Source organism: Quercus lobata, chromosome 2 (genome assembly GCF_001633185.2).
Source record: "Quercus lobata isolate SW786 chromosome 2, ValleyOak3.0 Primary Assembly, whole genome shotgun sequence".
Lineage (NCBI taxonomy): Eukaryota > Viridiplantae > Streptophyta > Magnoliopsida > Fagales > Fagaceae > Quercus > Quercus lobata.
This window is the reverse complement of record NC_044905.1, coordinates 31,160,798-31,181,308: the sequence shown is the minus strand read 5'-3', so window position 1 is coordinate 31,181,308 and position 20,511 is coordinate 31,160,798.

Sequence of the window (20,511 nt, the reverse complement as noted above, 5' to 3'; positions counted from 1 at the left end):
ATAGTGGCTTTTTCTAGGATATCGGGAAGTAATTTTACTAATTTTCTCTGAGTTTTTTCTTCTTGACAGAATTTTATCAATGGTTCTCCTGTTTCCAAATTCTCTGCCCTTCTTCACAATCCTTCCCCCCTTTTTATAGTGATATTTTGGAGTCCCAGGGAAACTATTGATTCCCCTATTTTGCCCTCTAGTCACCAGAGTATGTATTGTGCCCATCGCCCAGCAGGTTCAATTTCCTTGTTCTTCATCCTTTCCTTCCTTTTAGTTTTGTTTCTTTGAAAGTCCATGGCTGACTACCTATTTCGAAACATGCTAAGGTCACGCTTTTCTCGATTCAACTTTTGGCAGTTCTTCTTCTTTATCTTTTTTCTCAAACGAGCGGAATCCCATTTTGTTGGTTTGAAAGTCTTCCGCTGCTACTCCTTTTTTTATACTTCTTCATTCTGGTTCCCCAAGGTGCTACCCACTTGCGCTATGAGAGGTCGTTGATTCTTCCCTCTTTTTCCTGCTGGGTCGTTTGACGCTTGAGAAGGACGTGGCTTATCCTCTGTTCCTTGTGCTTCTTTTTTTTTTTTTTTTTGTCTTTTTCTTTTGAACTATCTTAATATTTTGTTAACTATGCTTACACGCCTGGGGGGATCTCGAGCCTTTTGGCCGTCTCTGAGGATCCCGACTCAGCTTTCTTCTTCAATCCTCTGACATGGGCTTTTTCCTTTTCTTTCTTCTTTTCTCATAAGCTTCTGGGCTTCCCCTTTTTTCTTCTTGATGCTTTTTGGACTTCAAACTTCTTGGGCTTACCATTTCTTCTCCTTTTTCGTGGCCCCCTTGCTCTTATTTCTTTGGGCTTGGGTACTGTGACTTTTTAGACCTCAACAGAGAGATGTAAAAAGATGGGGATGACATTGAGAGTATTAATAAAGAAAACGAGCATGTTAGGCCTGATAATAAGATATGTATGAAAAAAATTAAATTTTATAAATATAAAACAATTGAATTTATATAATAAATTACAAAAAAAAAAAAAAAAAAAACTATAGATATATAGACATAGGCTGGGTGAGATGACACTATTGTAAACTATAAATTTCTAATTTGAAATTCAACTGAAAAATTATGTAACAACTTTTATCAATGTTAAAATCATAATACAATCTTTATGAAAATTCTTTACAAAAGAATTTATTCACTTACTTCTCTCTTCAAGGATGACATCGATACCAGGGATATGAGATTATGAGGCTTACTTTTTAGATCACTTAATTGGTGATGAACTTGTGGATGAATTTTTAGGCTTCGTGCTTATTTAGATTTTTTTTCCTTCGCATTTATGTGTTAAAAGTTCAAATATTCTTCGAATTTGAGAACTTTATGTTTACACACTTTGAAGTTCTTCAAAATCTTTTAGGGTCAACTTCAACAAAGAATGACAATGAATGAGCTAGGTGGTGCCCCTTTTTTGTTACCACCAAATAAAATCACATCCAGGCAAGCTTTGTAAAACATATTGTCGCCATGTTTTGCCAATCCCTGAACTTCTTGGAGCACCAATTGAGGAGCAACTTGGACATGAATATGTTTAATCATCTTTTTTAATGTCGCAATATCATCCATGATGGGGACGTTCTCCAAGCTAGTCAAGCGATGTGTCTGAATTAGCTTCACTCCTTGATTTGATTCTAGAAAAAGGATTACCTCCCTGAAACCTTGCTTCCACACCTCATATAAAGCTTCTCTGATTATGGATAGCAGGTTGTTCTCATCATTGCTAGAATGCAATGAATAACAACCTTTACAAACGGACTGGCCTAAATGATTTTTGATCACAAAGGCACCTCCATTCCAATTAGCTTTGCGCAAACACTTTTTTTGTGTCAACTATAATTATTGCTTGCCAATTCTAATATCAACATGTAGTTTGGTTTCCAACAGTTGCGGTAGTTGTTGAACCAATTTGGATACAGTCATCTAAATTTGTTTTCCGTTCTGTTAGGAGGTATCTAGTGCTTGAAATGGCTTGTTGAACATTAGCAGTTTCATTTTCAAACATAAGCTTATTTCTATAGGTCCAAATCACCTAAAGAGTGGCATTAATATATGTAAGAACATTATCTTCCTATCCATTACCTGCTTTATATTTTTCAAGAGTGGTTATCAACCATTGTCAGATAGATGGAATAGCATCAGAATGAAAGTTTTGTGGCGAGGCAAACCATAAAGCTCTAGCAAAAGATGGTCCAATGTTTCATCTTCTTGATCACACATTACACATTTGGGGCTAACAATCATTTGTCTTCTGATTAGCCCCATTCTAGTTGGTAGCCCATTGTGTAATAATTTCCATAAGAACGGACATATTTTATATGGGGTTTTTAGTTTCCAAAGATTTTTCCAGCCCTTTCCATCCATACCATAATTAATTGTCCCATCTTGCTCCTTAGAAATCAATTTGTAACCTTCATTCCCTTTGTATGTCTCTTTCTTTGAATGAAATCATAAAATTTTTATCCGGAGCTCCAAACTTTGAATGTGGGGTATTTAAAATCTCTCGTGCAACTCTCGTTTCATATATATTTGCAATGAGCTCAGCTCTCCAAGTACCTGTTTTAGAATCCATAAGATCTAGAACTGTGCCTCTGTCAAGTCTGTATTCCAACAATGTTGTTTCATTCCGAGGTTTATACCATAGCGGATCCCTTAATTTGATGTTATCCCCCATACCTACTTGCCATTTTGCTCCTGTCAATTGTGTTTCTTTTGTCCTCCATATTCCTTTCCATATTTTGGATGTAGTAGCTGGACATCTTTCCATACCCCAAAGGTTGAGAGCTTTTGGAAAATACTTCGCTTTAAGAGTATTGGCTAGTAATGATTAAGAATTTTTAGTTATTCTCCAGTATTTTTTGGCTATGAGGGCGTGATTGAATTGTTCTGTCTTCCTAATACCTACACCACCTATTTCCTTAGGTTGGCAAATTGTATCCCAAGCTATGGTATGTAATTTCCTTACTTCTGTAGTGTTTCCCCACCCAAAATCTCTAATGATTCTATCAATTCTATTGCATGTATCTTTTGATAATCTATGGATCAACATAGAATATATTGGCATGGCTTGCATAACGAATTTAATAAGAGTTAGCTTCCCTGTAGATGATAAGAGTTTACCTTTCCAAGTTTGAATTCTACTCTATAGCCGATCAATGATTTGGTTGCCAATTTCTCTCCTTGTTATTCCTGGGTCTAATGGGATCCCTAAATATTTCCCAATCTTTGCTACAATGTTTACTTTTAACTTTCTGGCTAAGTCTTCTTTTATAGCTTCATCACAGTTAGGACTAACCACCATGACTGATTTGGTGCCATTTATCTTTTGACCTGACATTTCACAAAAGCTATGGAGGGTTTGGCTGAGCTTGTCTGTAGTCTAATTGGCAACTTTGAAAAAGAAATCCGCAAACATGAGACGTGAAATAGGTGGTGCCCCTATTTATAGTGGTTTTTTTTTTTTTTTAGATGATTATTTATAGTGGTCTTCTATAAGGATGAGTTCCACTATGATTTAATCTCTTTGAAGACAAGTGGTAAATTTGTTTGGTTTGCCAAAATCAAAGTGTCTTACTAGAACTTGTATTTATTGAGATTTTTCTCCAACTTTGTCTCTTTTTTATTAAAGAAGGCTCTCTATTACAAGTGTCCAAATTTGATTGGAAGAAAGATTTATATAATAACTAATAGCCAAAACGTTTGACTTTTTTTTACCATTCCTTATTACACCACGTGTTTATACAAATTAATGGCACATATACATTTAAAACACCAAAACAATATATCTTTTCATTTGGGCAGTAGTTATAGGAAGAAGGAAAAAAAAAAAAAACTTCTTTAAAATAGCAACAAATCGGCAAATAAGCCTTTTAAACAATAAATTAAAAATAAATAAATAAACCGAATAGTAACCAATTATTTTTAACCTCTTTTATCAAGAAAAAAAAAATTCTTAACCTCAATCCTCATACATGTTCACCAAATTTTGTTTTGTCTTTAAAAGCCTCACACCATTTCAGTGGGCAACCACTTTATCTGTGTCTATATCTATACTACTATTTAAGAGGTTGCACCTGTTTGGACTGTATTTTTTTTTTCCAAAAAATACCCCTGCAACCTAAATTTAAGTAGATAAAAAGCTTGAGGATAACATAGTAGATATTTTTTCCAAAACATATCTCCAATTTTTTCCTTCTCAGTAATGCCCCTTTTTACCCTATGAAAAGATACTCAATGAAACTTGAAGAGAAAATAGAGCCTGCCGCCACCGTCAGCCAATGAACGCACAACGTTTTGCTTCTGTGGGTAGTTATAAATTTTGCAAGTTTCAAATTCCTTCCAAAAAAAAAAACACTTATTTCTTCTATCTCTATATACGCTCTTTCTCTTTCTCTTTCTCTCTCACCCTCTCTATACTTCATTTCCTACACAACTTTGAGACAATTTCTCCATATAAATTTTTTCCTATTTGCAGAAATACTGAAAGCAAGATTTCACTTTATAGAAAAGTGCCAAAACAAGTTCAAAGGTCCACTGTAAGAACTAAAATTAATTGCTCTTTGCAACTTTGGGTCTAATTATATATATTTTTTACTGTTCAGGAATCGTACAAACACAGAGAGAAATGAACAAACCGCCAGTCGACCACCCACCATCAGACCGTCGAAACTGTTAAGAGGGATTTTTTTTTTTTTTAACACTTTTTCAAATTTGAGTTATTAAGTACAACTCAATTTAAGGTATTTGTGTAGACTCAATTTTATTTTGGGCTTTTGGGTTTCTCTCAAAATGTTTGTCTTCTCAATCTAATGTATAATAAGCCTTATCAATTCAATATATTTGCTTTTGTTATTTTTATAGATTATGAAAATTACAAAAAAGATTGGTTAAGTTTTGGGTATTCACTGTAAATCAACGAAATTATTAATTTTACGTTCCAATTTTGTTTTAGGCCCTTTTGATGTTGTTTTCCCTGTGATGAATGTGTCGTTCATTCTGTTATGCATGTTCAATTTTTGGTTTTTTTTGTTAGTTCTGTTATGTTTTCATGGTGAGATTTAAGTTTTGTTGTAATTGTTGTGTTACCAGTGTTCTCAAAAAGTTCTATTGCATAAGAATAATTGTAGTAGTTAACAACATTCTACGCAATTTCTATATGTTTAGATTATTGCATCAATCTTGATGCTAGAGTTTAAATTGGTGAATGGTCATTGCTTAATACTGCCAAGTAATATAGATTTGGCACTTAAGTTTTTTCTATAGGGAATTTCAGACTTTGGTCTATGTTTATTTAACCTGACTTATGGTCATCTTTTTCTATATCTCACAAATGCCATATTTTTCTTTGAAGTGATTGGCGTTATTAAAACAAAGGCCTTGATAAAAGAAAGTTAGTTGTTGTACATCATGCCGGGTGTCTCATATATTATCAGCATATTTTGGAACTTCAGGAAAATTGGGAACATGTTAGAAAATTTTCCTTCCTATTTCAGTTCTACATTTACATACTTTAATATTTACACTCATTTTTAGGCATTGTATTTCATAATCTTCACTTGATTATTTGTTGTCTCAGTGTACTATTCAATCAAAATGTAGAATTTAAGTTTTGGGGCCATTAAAGCTGTTGGTCAACATTCTGTACTCATGGGTCTATTTATGGAATTTATTAATTTGGTTATAACAACAAATTTTCTGATAAAATTTATTTAAATCTAAAATTACATGTTCTTTTGGTGTTACATGATATATGTTCGATGAAATTCCATTAAAATTTGATATGTAATCTTCTCATTAGATTTTTTCCCTCATCATGATAAAAATCTGAGCAGTTATACTATGGCTGTTTAAAATCAAATTTTTATGGAAATGAATAATTTGGTTATAAATATGGAGATTAACCCGAATACTCAAAAGAAAACTAATTTTAGACAGAACATAAAAAGAGGAAGAAGATTAAACCAATTCTAGGCAGAACATAATTTTGTTTAGGGTATTTTGTTTTGGTAGTAGAGATTGAAATGGTGTCACCTCGTAGTAAACTCTTCATCTTCTCCTACACAATAACAGGTTCTTTACAAATACAATTTCTTTGTTATAGTCAACTAAAATATTTGAATGGCTGAATTTTTTATGCCAAAGTAAGAGATCATATGAAGTTTCTAAAGTTAGTGCATCAAATTAAATATATACTGTAATTTTTTAGTAAAATAATTTGCAAATGGCTGGCGTAGCAATTTAAAATGTGAATATTTGATGTGAGATTCAATTTGATGTATATTTTTGTTGTTAGTTCTATTATGTGTGTTTAATTTTTGGTCTTTTAGTTATGTAAAGGACTCAGTGTCGAGATTTTCCTTTCTTATTGTCGTCTCTTTTATGGTTTTGTATGGAGCTTTAATTTTTGTTGCTTTTGGTTCTATAAATCAAATTCAGAAAACTTTGGTTTTGCGCCTCTTGATTTGAATGCATTGTTAGAGTTTTGATTTCATGATGGGTTAAAATTATATGAAAAACTTAGCCAGTGTTCTTAGAAGTTCTAGGATGTTGGAAAAAAAAAAAAAAAAACTGCAATTGAGATAAACAAAGTAAAGCTGCCTGTGGGTAGAATCTAAGGCTACCCTTTTGGCATATGATTAAATTCTCTTAAGCTATTAAGATTTCTGACCAATTATAGTAAAATTTCAATCTAAATAATTGCAATTGTTAACTTATTTATGCAATTTCTATCTATTCAAGATTATTACATTAAACTTAGGCATTAACATCCCATTGTGGATTTTCATAGCAGGTGTGTAAGTGATTCTGTTACTAACTTTGAGTTTTAATATTTTTGGACTTCAATGGGACTGCTAGATGGAATCTATTATAAGTTTTCATTTTTAATGTTTTGAGGCATAAGGGCTAGTTTTAGAAACATGATCATGCACTTGAATTTATTGTGTATATGCTGATTTTATTGCTTTTTTTATTGTTCAATTCTTAGATTTTGACATAACTAAACAAAGCAAAATGTGGCACTGGTATGAAACCTGGATTACAAACCATGCGCATGTTATGGTCTTTAGCAGCCCCCAAAAAAGAAGATCTAGAGATAGGTTATTCTTATTTTTTATTTAATTCGTGTAAACTACACGTCTAGCCTACTATATTTACTGCAGAATGTGAGTTTGGGTGTTGGTCTATATCTTGAAGATAGTGCATGGGGTAGTCTTGATCTAACTCATTGTAAATGTCAGAGCCTTAAGTTCATGAATTACAATTCATAAGTCGCCAAATACAAAATATATTTTTAACGTTGTCCTAGAACTCACTCATTCATGGTTGATTATAATTTAAAATGCAATTTCCTTCATACTAATGATCCATTATCAATCACATGACCATATATACATGGCTGTGGAACTTGATGAATCAATAATGAATGTGTCTTTCTAATTGTTGTAATGATAAGCTTTTGATACCATTTATCGGTATTTGGTTGCGTTATGATTGGACTAATCTTTCTAATAGTTGGTGCATCTTGACAATTAATTGATTGGCTTTCTACAACATGTGAGAGTTGGTCATGGTATTAATTCTTTTTTGTTATAGTTCTTTTATTGACAAGCTTTGGTTTAAAATTAAAAATTCAGTTTAGATTAAGGCAAAGAGGAAGATGTTTTTAATAGTAGGCCATTTAGCATTTACCATGAATTCTAGACAAGCATTGTTTAAAACATATACATTTCTAAATCAGAAATACCTAGAACTTACGGTCAACAAAATTGCAAAACTTCTCTACTTTTATTTTCATTAGGGGTGAATAAGGTGAATTAGATTTGGTCACATGTATTTGGAAGTACACTAAAAATATGCTAAATGATTCAAATTCTTATATCATTCATTCACTCTTGCATTACATTTGTTTTTTTTTTTTTTCCTTATTTATTTATTGGTGACTTTAAGGGTCCAAAATTGAGGTAGATTTCATGTATAGGTTTTCAGTTTTGATACAAGGCTCACTTTGTGGGTATGTTTACTACATACTAAGGTTTTTGATTTTTCAATTAATTTCATGACTATTAAGTATTGATGAGAAAATCAGATTTGTATTCTAGATTTGGCAGTGAACACCCTTTCCACATTTGATGTTACAAAGATTGCTTCCTCATTTGATTGGGCAGTGAAGACCCTTTCCACATTTGATATTACAAAGATCGCATCTTAATTTATTGAAAGCCATGAGTTTTTTTTTATGTGCACAAATACTAAATTTATCTTCTCATAATAATATGATAGTGTTAACTTCTTTGCTTTATATGTTTCTGCAAAAAGAATTCAATAGTTTGACAATGAGAGTTTCTTCACATGACATATGTCCTAATTGTTTCATTTCTTCAAATGGTTCTTGGCTTTCTCAAAAGTGGGTTTGTATTTTTGGTTTTGGGGTTTTTGTCATATTTTTTTCAATACAGCATTTCTTATTTAGTGCTTTTATCATTGCATGAGTTTGAACTTGAGAAATACAATTATAGTAAATTTTGTAAATGCATATTATTTAAATATGTATCATAATATAATATATATATATATATATCTTTTTAAAAACTTTCCCGTGCATTGCACGGGTTAACGACTAGTATATATATAAAATCGAAACCTCTGAACCTCCCACAATTTTCCACGTCAATACAATATTAAAAAAAAAAAAAAAAAAAAAAAAAACTTTTCACGTAACATAAAACTTTTCTAAAACTCGATAAACGCAAAATTCAATCTCTGCCATCTCCTTCCTCAATCAAAACCCACCATACACACCATACCCACAAACCAACGAGATCTCCTTCATCAGACCCTATTTCTCCCATTCCCCTTCTCCTTTCCCGTTTCAACCACAACCACCACAACTCAGCAAGCAGCAGTACCACCACCACCCACAACAACCACCACACACAAACCATCATAATCAGACCATATCAAACCCATAACCTAAAAGCAAAAAACGATTTTGAAGATCTACGATTGCCTAAAGTCAAAGTCACTGTTGAACTTCGTTCCTATAACTCCATTACAGAAATTCAAGATCTGGGGGAGTCCGATTCTAGATGAATGCTGGGAATCATCTGGCCGTTGGGGAGATGATATGGTATGTTAGGTTTGGTTTTTGATTTTTTTATTAATCTTGCTTTGCATTGCTTTAAATTCTCAGATCCCATGCCCTCCTTTTCCCAGCCTCTCCGTTTATCAAGTTCCAAAATCAACCAAAGCCTCAACTTTGAACACACCCATTTGCAATTTTCTCTAAAGATTGTCACCGCCCCTCCAACCAAATCAGTGGAGGCAAATTTTGTGGTAATTTTTTTTTTTTTTAATTTATGTTTCCAAGCACAACCCACTTGAATACTAATTGTTTTCCTAGCCCCATCACGATTTGTATTCCAATCACGCTTAAATTTAGAAATAGTTTTGTATTGTAAATATCATTTTATAATATTTATTGGCTATTCTTGGCTTTGTATTATTGAAATTTTTTGTTGTTGTTGTTATTATTGGCTATTGTTGTTGTGTCATGTGAGAACTGAGTATTCTTTTCTATGATTATGTATATTATGGTTTCTTTGTTGAGTATTCACACACTGAATCTAGATTATAGGAACTATGTTCTTATTTTAAATTTTTTGTAATTTAGGACTTTTGATTTATATAAGTTATTATTATTTAAAAAATTTCATCAATTATTAATAATACTATTTGGTTGAATGATAGGAACTATGTTCTTATTTTAAATTTTTTGTAATTTAGGACTTTTGATTTATATAAGTTATTATTATTTAAAAAATTTCATCAATTATTAATAATACTATTTGGTTGAATGATGAGAAAAAACTGAGCATGATAGAAGACATCTACAACACCAAGAAGCAGAAAAGGCAGAGAAATAATTGAAAGGGTTTTTTGGCATTGGTTTGATAGTCTCCCTCAAATGTCTAGGGCTCTTTGATGGTGAGCATGCCTAGACTGGAGGATTTTGTGTTGATAAAGGAATTTGGGTTAGGGTATGCTGGCAAACATATGTGTTTTATTTTATTTTTTTTATTCATTTATTTTTTTTATTTAATGGTTTTTGCTTTGTTTCTTAGGTTTAGATGGTTTATCCTTGATCACTGTTAAAATCTATAGTTGAAGCTTGAATGTTGTAGTGTAGTCATTTTACAAATGCAAATTAATTGTTTAATTTTGTTGCTTTAAATTTAAAGGTGTTAAAATTTGTTGAATAAGTATTAATGATCATTGCAATAGAATACTTGCTTTCTAAATCTAAATCAAACGACTAGAAGATTGTGCTTTATGTTAATTTGGGATTTTCATTTGAATAAAGCAAATTGATTTATAAGGCAAGCAATGTTATGGTCAAGGGTGAAAGTTTTTAATTTAAATACTATCTTGGCGTTTGGATCCTTAAGGCATATTTTGATATGATTAGGCAAGGTCACTGTGCAGAATCCATTGTACCATTTAGAGTACAAAATATTTACATTTTGTACTCTATGCAAATTGAGTGTAGTTGATTTTTGTGAAGAAACTGAGGGCAATTGAACCAAAGTATAATAAAGAGGTTGTGGTATTGATGAATATCTACCAGATTTGAAAGCCATTGAAGGTAATCCCTTTCTCTATCTCTCTTGCCTTTATTTTTCTTCTATAAACTGTATATGGAGGTTGCCTTGGACCTAGCCAATGCACCACTCAAAAACTATGACAAGTTTTCTAAAAAATAGAGAAACCAAAAAACTCTTCCATTATTCCTTGCTGTTCTATCTTTTAGGTTTTAAGTAGTTATTGAAGAGAGATACAACTTGATTGTTTACTATTTAATGGTGCTTTCTTATTTTATTTATTTATTTTTAATTGGTTCGGTTGTGTGGATTGCAAATTGTCAAAATTGAACAATAATCAGCATTATTTTGGAACACGGGATGCTTTTTTTTCACTATAGTGAGAAATGTCAATTTACTTGCTATAGTATTGTGCCTTTTGTTTTTAGTATCTCAATGCGTTATTTCTGATACCTTTCAAAAACTAGGTAGGATTAGGATCTCCATGGAATGTTCTCACAACCCCCCAATTTTTATTAGGTAAATCAATTAATTGGCAAGAGGTTTATGTGTGGATTTCCATGTAGAAGTCAGATGGTTACAAGGATATTTGAGAGATTACAAAGAAATGAATTCAACTATTTAGTTCTCTTTATTTCTTAGTCACGGCTATGAATGCAATGAACACATTTAGTTGATAAAAATTAATTTTACAAATTAGTTAGCTAGAAATAGGAGGTATCATAATTGCAAACCATTCATAAAATCCTTGACATGAATAGAGGAGTTGTCTTAGAGTGATTTGTAGGTAGATTTTGATTAGGTGCACGTCAATCAACCATTAGATTCATGCTTTGTTCATAATTTTTTTTTTTTTTTTTAATCATGTTATCAAATTTGTCCAAGATGTGGAAGGAGTTGAACTATGTGGGACCCTAAAAAATGTTGATAACTTACCAACATGTTAGTAGAGTCCAATTTAGTTCTTTCTCTTCTATTTTAAAAAAATTTAATAAGTAATGGAGGAATTATTCACTAATGGGACATGTTCTATGGATGACTTGGAAATGGGAAATAACACAAAAGTAAGAGCAAAGAATACTCAACTAAGCTAGAAGTTTTTTAAGCAGTTTTTGAGTTTCACATTTGCTTTACTATTTTTCTTGGTTGCTAATGTAAGTTTAGACTAAAATAATGAAAATTAGTTTATAAGAGATAGGGGAACTTTCCAAGTTATTTTTTTCATCTGTCAAGGATACCACCTTCTTTGAAGTTGTGGTGTAGTTGATCTGATTAGATCATGCTATAAAGAATTAGATAATTGTAACATTTATACATACATAATCTGCAAAAAGAAACAACTACAAGTTTACAACATAAAGGGAAGTTAAAGGATTTGTAATGTAAATGCACAGATCCATAAGATAGTTGGAGAGGACTAGATAATCTACTAATGGTTTCTTTGCTATATTACATGAAGATTCATGTTGAGATTAAGTACTTTTAATGATATTTTTGTGCAAGAAAGTATTTGTAATTAAAAAGATTTATGTGCAAAGTAGCAATATGATATAATTTTTTTGGTTTATAGACTCATCACATTTACTTGTCGATGCTGCTATGTTAGTGAATGCTTCAAGAACATCACAGTGAAAGAGCTTGCCAAATCCTTTTTTCTCTTAGAATAGTCCCTTGAGTCCTTTAGTTCTTTGTTGTTGTTTCTGTTTTCTGTTGTTACCAATATTCATCAGCATGAACATTTTATGCAATAATTTCTCCCTTACTAGGTTCATTATTAAGGCTTAAAAGGTGTTGGAAGTTTTGGTGGGGACTAAATGTTATGTGGCAAAAGATCAGCTAGACCTATTATGATACTACAACGTGCATGTTATTAGGGAAACAGTCTATATGTGATTTTTGATTTGGAGAACATAAGGATTTAGTTGTCTTTTATCTTTTTCCTTTTGATAAAGATAGTGGGTTTGGATGCATGGCTTATAAAGATAGTATTTTAACATTAAGCATAGTTCAAGTTTGGTTTGGATTGTGTTTGTCAGGCAAGTGCTAGTGGACTAGGAAAGCTAAGGTATAAAATATATTAATATGTAGGCTATTTTTTTTTTTTTTTTACACAATAGTTTTTTTTAAAAAAAAAATTTTTTATGGTTAATAATAACTGCTTCAATAGTTTTCTAGTGCTAATGGACTAGGAAAGAACATTCAATGGTTTTTTTTATTTTTTTATTTTTTTTTTATAGAATAAATTAGATTGTTCTTATGTAAAGTAATTTAGAGGATATTATTGGCTTCAAGGCTCTTTATTGTATGCATTTTCTTATGAGACATTTTGGCTCTGTCTTTGTATTCAATATTGAAGTTAAGGTAGTTAGATGTATAGTTTAGTGACCTAGGGAGGTGGATGAAAATTGTGAGTGAGTAAGATAGTTGGCAAATTCTTTCAAACATTGTGCTTTCAATTGGAATGACTAATTGGTTGCTATACGTAGAGCTCAACTTGGACATTGATGCTGAAATATGTTTGAGAAATTTCATCTTATTTTAGTTTTTTATGTTGCTCTTTTTTTAGATAATGATTCAAAATAGTTGTTTCTTCATGTAATTTCTATTTGAAACCAAGGTAAACTACATATAGTTTCGATAATGTTTTATAGAAAGAGAATGATTGAAACTTTATATTTAGTTTTAATATAGAGCTATATTCCATTTGCAATGAGATGTTGACTCCAATTCGATTGATTATTTACAAAAGTCTCCTATCTATACCTGTTATCAATAAGTTATATATTTATGAAATGTTTTCCACATTGTCATTTGACCCTTTGACAATAGATTAATAGTTTTGTACATGAGCTGTGATGCCACTTAGGTTGATTACTTGATGAACAAATTAGTCTCTTATTGGTTTTTTTTTTTTTTTTACCATGTGGTTGATTAATTATCTTTTTATTTAACTAGTTTATCTTTATTTTGTTTCTCAAAGTGACATTTGGCAATTTTAATTTATCAATTTAGATGACACATATAGCACCATTTGATTTTCTCTTTGGTATTTCATTTATTTAATTTAGAGGCACATGTAAATTTAAAATTGATCATTGTAGAAATCCTATTTTGAGACCATCTATTTTTATTTTTTACATTTTTTAGTACTAAGGGTAAAATGGTAATTTTCATAAATGAAAATTTCCAAAAATAACATTGCTCCTAAAATCCATATTCTAAGTGGTCATAAAGCAATTAGGGTAAAAATTGGTCTTTTCTGGTTCTCAAAATAGTGCTAGAATCACTGTTTTATAAATGCTTAAAACTGATTAGTTGATCCATGATCTTACCATACGCATGCATGCATAAGATTATCTTAGGTTAATTTTGTTTTTTTTTTTTGTTTTTTTTTTTTTGTGAGAAAAACACACACAAGGGAGAGGGAAAGAGGTTCTAATACAAAGGCACACACAAACAAAATTATATTAAGTTAATATTGTGAGATTCATGAAACAACAAAAATTATTTTCAGAAAATTATTATATCCTTTAGATTATGTATTTATCTTAATTAATTAATTGATAAGATGTTAATTGAAGAGAACAATTAAGAAAGAGTCCAATCTCATTCAAGATTCAATTTTTCAGGAAACGAATTCCATCTGTACTAAAACACTTAAATTTGACTAGCTAGAATTCCCCTATTTTTTTTATTAAATTTGTAATTTTTTTTAGAGGAATTTTTTAAGACCTTTTTTTTGGGACTAAAATACTTCGGCTCTAGGGCCCTCAATTGTTGCCTTTGCTTTTTCTTCTTGTCATTGCTTCTCAAAGACTCAAACTCTGTTTACTTTCTCAATCTCCTCTCTTCCTCCATCTCCACCCTCTTTGGGGGCCCATTCAATATCTTCATAATCAATGAAGGAGGAACCAGTGGCTTTTGTTGCTGCTTAAATTAGGAACTCCATAATTTGGGAACCCTAGAATCATCCCTTGCAGAAACCAGAACCTCCCTAGTAGCTGCTGGTTGTACTCATGCATTATGTCATTATGTGTGAAAAGTTTTGTTAAATTTTTTGTGTCTATAGACTTTCTAAATATATTCTATGTGGTTAATTAGTAATTTTGCAACTAAAACAAGATAACAGAGTTTGAGTAATATTAATTCTTAAAAAAAAATTATATTTAAATATATAAAAGTCCTCAATTCAATTTTCATCTAAGACTCCTAAATGCATCAAGCAGCTCTTGTATTCATGTTGGGTTTATTGTAACACAAAATTTATACTTCACTCCCTTAAGGTTGTCGGGCTAAATTATATAACCTTCGCATTTGTGTGTTACTCTATTTTATCTTTATTTGATCATATTTTGAATTTTTTTTTTTTTTTTTTTAAAATCGAATTTTAAAATATTGAACTGAATTTTTTATAAAGTAAAAAGGATGCCATGTATAACTTAATCAATGAGATATTTCTTTTCTTTCTCTGCTAGTAATTGAACTCAAAATTTAATCTTCATCATAATCCCAACATCATACTTCAAAATCAAAATACACTACTCAAATTTGGCAACTGCACTAGAACGGTTCTTAAATTCTAGTTCAGAGAACCAAAAACTTCGAGAAAAAAAAAAAAAAAAATCATATTTTCAAGCAAAACTAGAGCTAGGTGGTGCACCAAAGCTAACACCACCACCACGACAAAAGCCAGGCCTTCCACCGGTGCCCCTGTAAGAGGGCTGGAGAGATTTCTCCACATGTGAACTACGCACTATACAAAAAAAACTGCACAAGGGAGCCACGTGGCATCAATCATTGTAGTATCTATTTGGCATCAACTACTTTTTAAAACTTTACATTTTCTCGTTTTTTCTAATTTTTTCCTGGGCAAAAAATTTTCAACAAAAGCTAAATAACTGTTCCAAAAAAACACGTACATTTCTCTTTTGGCCGTTATGGGAATAGTACTTCAACCATCTTTTATTTGTTTTGATTGCAAATTCCAAAAGCTTTGTAGGTAGAGGTGTTCTGGGCCCCTTCCTTAATTGTTTTCCCTGTTTGAAGTTATCAGCATTGAAAATTCCACTAGCACCTCAGTATTACTTTATTTAAAAGACCATACTGTCTCTCTCTCTCTCTCGTAAGCACTCGTGATATCATCAAACTACCAATATGTTTCAGTCACTGCAATTTTTACAACTCTTTTGAGGTTACAAATTATGTTTTTTTATATGACCCACATCATTTTACCATCATTCACAACTTACTAACATACATGTAAAAAAAAAAAAAAAAATCTAAAACATAATCTCTCCATCGAACTGACTGTCAAACTACCATTGTCCGTAACTCAGAGGAGGATAAAAAAAAAAAATTACCATTGTTGGTTGGTTGTTTTCAATGCATATGTTTTCTTATGAAAAAAACAAAAAACTTTTATAGAGCACTCACACCGACCAAACACATCTCTGTCTATATAAACAGTACACCACAATGTTTGCCCACAGCTTAAACTCACAAACCCAACATTCAACAATATAATGTGGACGTTACATAGGTTGTTCAATGAAATTTTTCCACAAACCCAATCGCCAACAGAAGTCACCCCACCTAACCATTGTTCCCACTCCAAGATCTATTATAATGTTGACGTTACATAGGTTGTCCAATGAAATTTTACCACATGGCGTGAAAAAGTGTCAACATTTAGTTTTTTTGGATTTGTTTTTTAATTTAAGAAACTAAAAAAATACCAAACGGCGATATTTTTGGGACATCGAACAGCGCAATGTGATAGAGTTAGACGAAATGACTATATTATCTAAAAGTGATAGTTCCAAACTTCCAATACCGAAATGAAATCAAAATTTTTAAAAGTGAATCGAATTTTATAATAAGTTATAGGATGCCATGTATAATTTAATCAATGAGATATTTCTCCGCATGCAAACTTCGTGATACAAAAAACTGCAAAACAAAAGCCAAGTGACATCATACATTACATCTCTCTCTTCTTTTTATTTTGAATTGGTTAGAAATATTACTACATAAATACCCTACTTTACCCATTACCAGGGTTTGAACCGAGTCCTCCATGTTCTCCCATGCACTTAAGGCATGAAGAGATACCATCCAGCTTAATTCACCCGGTCACTACATCTCTCTTTTGGCTGTTCCTGGAATAGTATTTTGAATGTTTTTTCATTGTAAAGAATAGAATTTTGAATGTTTTTTCATTGTAAAGAATAGTATTTTGAATGTTTTTTCATTGTAAATTCCATGAACACCTTTGTATCATGTTACATTATTTAAAAAAAAAAAAAAAAACTCTCTCTCTCTCTCTCTCTCTCTCTCTCTCTCTCTCTGTGGGGCACTTGCAACATCATTTTTTTTATTCAACAAAAAAAAGGTCAAATTCTAGGAGTGATTCACTTTTCATCTTGAAAAGTCAAACTCATGCACTAGATGACTCCATCAACCCTACTATTAATGCATCATGCATGACTCGAACCTGAGCACTAATAAGGCTGGCACTTGTCACTCCGGATTAGCACTTGTCACATCATTCATGCTTGATTAACACTTTTATGATGCAGGATGCAGAAGTAATAAGAAGCAGAACACGTCTACTTCTAGATTTTAGAAACAAAACACGTTTGCTTTTAAAAAATAACTTTGAATTCATGAGAATCCTTGAATCCACAAGGAGAAAGGGGTTTGAAATCTAGTAAAGAAACAATATACAAGAGATTGAATTTTTATTAATCTCAATAATATTTAAAAACGTTTACAGACTTAGAGGTCTATTTTAAGACTCTATAAAACTTGACATATAAGAAAATATATTCTAAAATAAATCCTAAATAATATCTAACTATAATAGGAACCAAATTTGACCTAAAAAATATTAAAAACACCTAAAAACTAGGAAATAAATACCCTAGAACTAAGATAACGAAAATTATATAAAAAATACCAAAATTAATAAATTACAAAAATTAAATAGTATATTTTTTTCCTACATCAGACCATTCCACTTAAAAAATAAAATAAAATAAAATTGCCCTTGAGTTGATAGTTGAGATTTGAAATCTTCCATGCCAAACAAACAAATACTTGGAATACTTGAGTCCCTTGGTTTTCTTTCCAAACTTGCAACTCATCAATTGAGGAAACAAATTAACTTCAGATTCTCTTTCCTTAGCCTTCATACAATTGACAATATTTACCAAACAAGTCAATGACCACATCAAATCTTTCAACCCCAATAAAATCAACAAACTGTGGTGTATCACCCACTACTAAAATATTAGGATCATGAGATTGACAATCATCGAGCTCCTTAACGATTTCCTTTTCTATTTCTTCTTCAATGTTTTATGCCATCTCGACTTTAAGATCTTTCTGTATAATAGGACGTTCAATAATATATAATCTCCTCCACAATCTTGATTTTATGATCTTTTTCTATAATGAGATCTTCATGAACTTCCTCATAAACTTCTATATTTTCTTCAAGAAAAGTAATTTTTTCAACATGCAATAGCTATTCTCTTCCCTCTTAAAAAATTTTAGGCTATGTTTGGTAAACTGTAATAGCTATTCCTATGTTTTATTTATTCATAGTTTGATTATATTTTTATTACAGGGAATAGTCATTCCTTATGAATAGATATTTTTTAAAATGAGGAATAATTATTTCTCTTTAAAAGAGTTGTGATAGTTATTCCTTAGTAGGTAAAATAATTTCTAACGTTAAGGGCATGTTTGATAAGTGAGTGGTCTGCATGGTGTTATAAGGTAGTTTAAATTCATATTGTGAGTGTTTTTAATTTCTTGCAAATATGAATGAAACTTGTTGATTAATAGCAATTGTGTTCCTTTATTCGATTTCAATACTTGTAAGCATTTCCTTTATTCGATTTCAATACTTGTAAGTACTGTACTTGTGATGTTTGTGATTGGTTTTGTGGTGGGTTTTTGTGTTGGAGCAAGCGGGTGGCTTGCATGGTGTAATAAAGTAGTTTAAATTCATATTGGAAGTGTTTTTAATTTCTTGCAAATGTGAATGAAACTTGTTGATAAGTAGCAATTGTATTCCTTTATTTAATTTCAATACTTGTAAGCATTGTACTTGTGATGTTTGTGATTGGTTTTGTGGTGGGTTGTAGTGTTGGAGCAAGTGGGTGGCTTGCATGGTGTTATAAGGTGGTTTAAATTCATATTTGAAGTGTTTTTAATTTCTTGCAAATGTGAATGAAACTTGTGGTTTAAGGACCAAGAGGAGCGAGCTAGGGACCAAGAGGCGCGAGCTAAGCAAGAAGAGGTCCAAAAGAATATTCTTAACTTTTTGAGGAGTAAGGGTTATGATGATGCTCTTACCTATGGGGGTGGTTCAACTTCAAGTTAAACCACTTTTTGGTCAGTACTTTATTTTAGCAATTGACCCAATTTCAAGTTATAACATAGTTAATGTTTTTACTTTACGATTTTAATGTAGTATTGTTTTTATATTTGTACAGATTTCTTATTGGTGGCTTTTAAGAGATTTACTTTTGGCATTACTTGAAGACATATGAGGACATATTCCGTTAGTTCTAATTATATTATGCTACCCTTTTTGTATTATTATAAAACATATTGAGTTATTGTATGTATTGCAAACAATTATTGTATGGAAGGAGTTTGCATTGGATACTTGTTTTATTTTTTACTTGTGGAATGTATGGATCTTTTTTTATAAATGTGTTGTTGAAATAAATGTATTATTCAAAATGTAGCAAAATTTTGTAAGAAATTGTTTTAGTAACGAAAATTTTCGTCAATATATGTGCCTAGATTTTCTTAAAAATAGTTTTAGTGGCTAGATGGCATAAAAATAGTTGTTCCATTAAAATACATTTTATTCCGTAATAAAAATTACCATTCATATTGTAATTCACATTTAGTGTACCATAATATATTTCCAAATGAACAAAATTTACTTATTCACGTAACAATTATGGAAATAAAAAATCATAAAAAAATAACCCATCTCTCTGTCAAATTTTAAAAAAAGTATATTATTTTTTTACCACCGCACACCCAATGGTCACTCTATAAGTATTAAATACTTATGGGGTATGGGGGGCAAAGGTCAAAGTTCAAGTCTCTAGGAGAAAGTTTTACACATATACACTTAAATTAGGCTAGAATAGAATTTCTATCTTGTATAAAATAGATATAAATATATATATATATATATATTATTTTTTAGGAAATATAATTGTATGAGTAAGATATTTCTTAAAATATATTTTAAGTTTTATTCTAATTTTATAACTTACAATCAAACTTATAAATAAGTTTAATTATTCCATTACCACACTTCTTATTCCCAATAATAAAGATTACCATATATTTTGTAATCTCCATTTAGTGTACTAAACGTGCCCTTAATGTTAAAATCTTCAAAAATTTTACAGTTATTGAATTTGGAGATTTTTTTTCCATGGAAAGACACCATGAATCAAGCGTAAGTCAAGCTATTTTCCTTTTTTTATGAACATAACAAGTCTATAAAATTAGTTAGAACGTGTAAGTTTAAACTATAGAAAAAAAATACTCTAATATTAAAGAAAATCCACAAATAACTTGGGAAAGAAAGACCCAAAAACAATATCACTCGGTGTGTACACTAATAATTATCTAATTTTTAATGAGAAATGCTATGTTCATAACACTTTCACACAAATCATAAATGATAGATTATTACTGACTGTTATGAATAGACAAAAAAGCGATTTAAGTGACGGATTCGAATTAAAATTAATAACAATTTACCACTTATAAATTATTGTGAACTTGTTTAGGTAAGGAGTAGCACTTTTTATTTCATATGAAACTTATT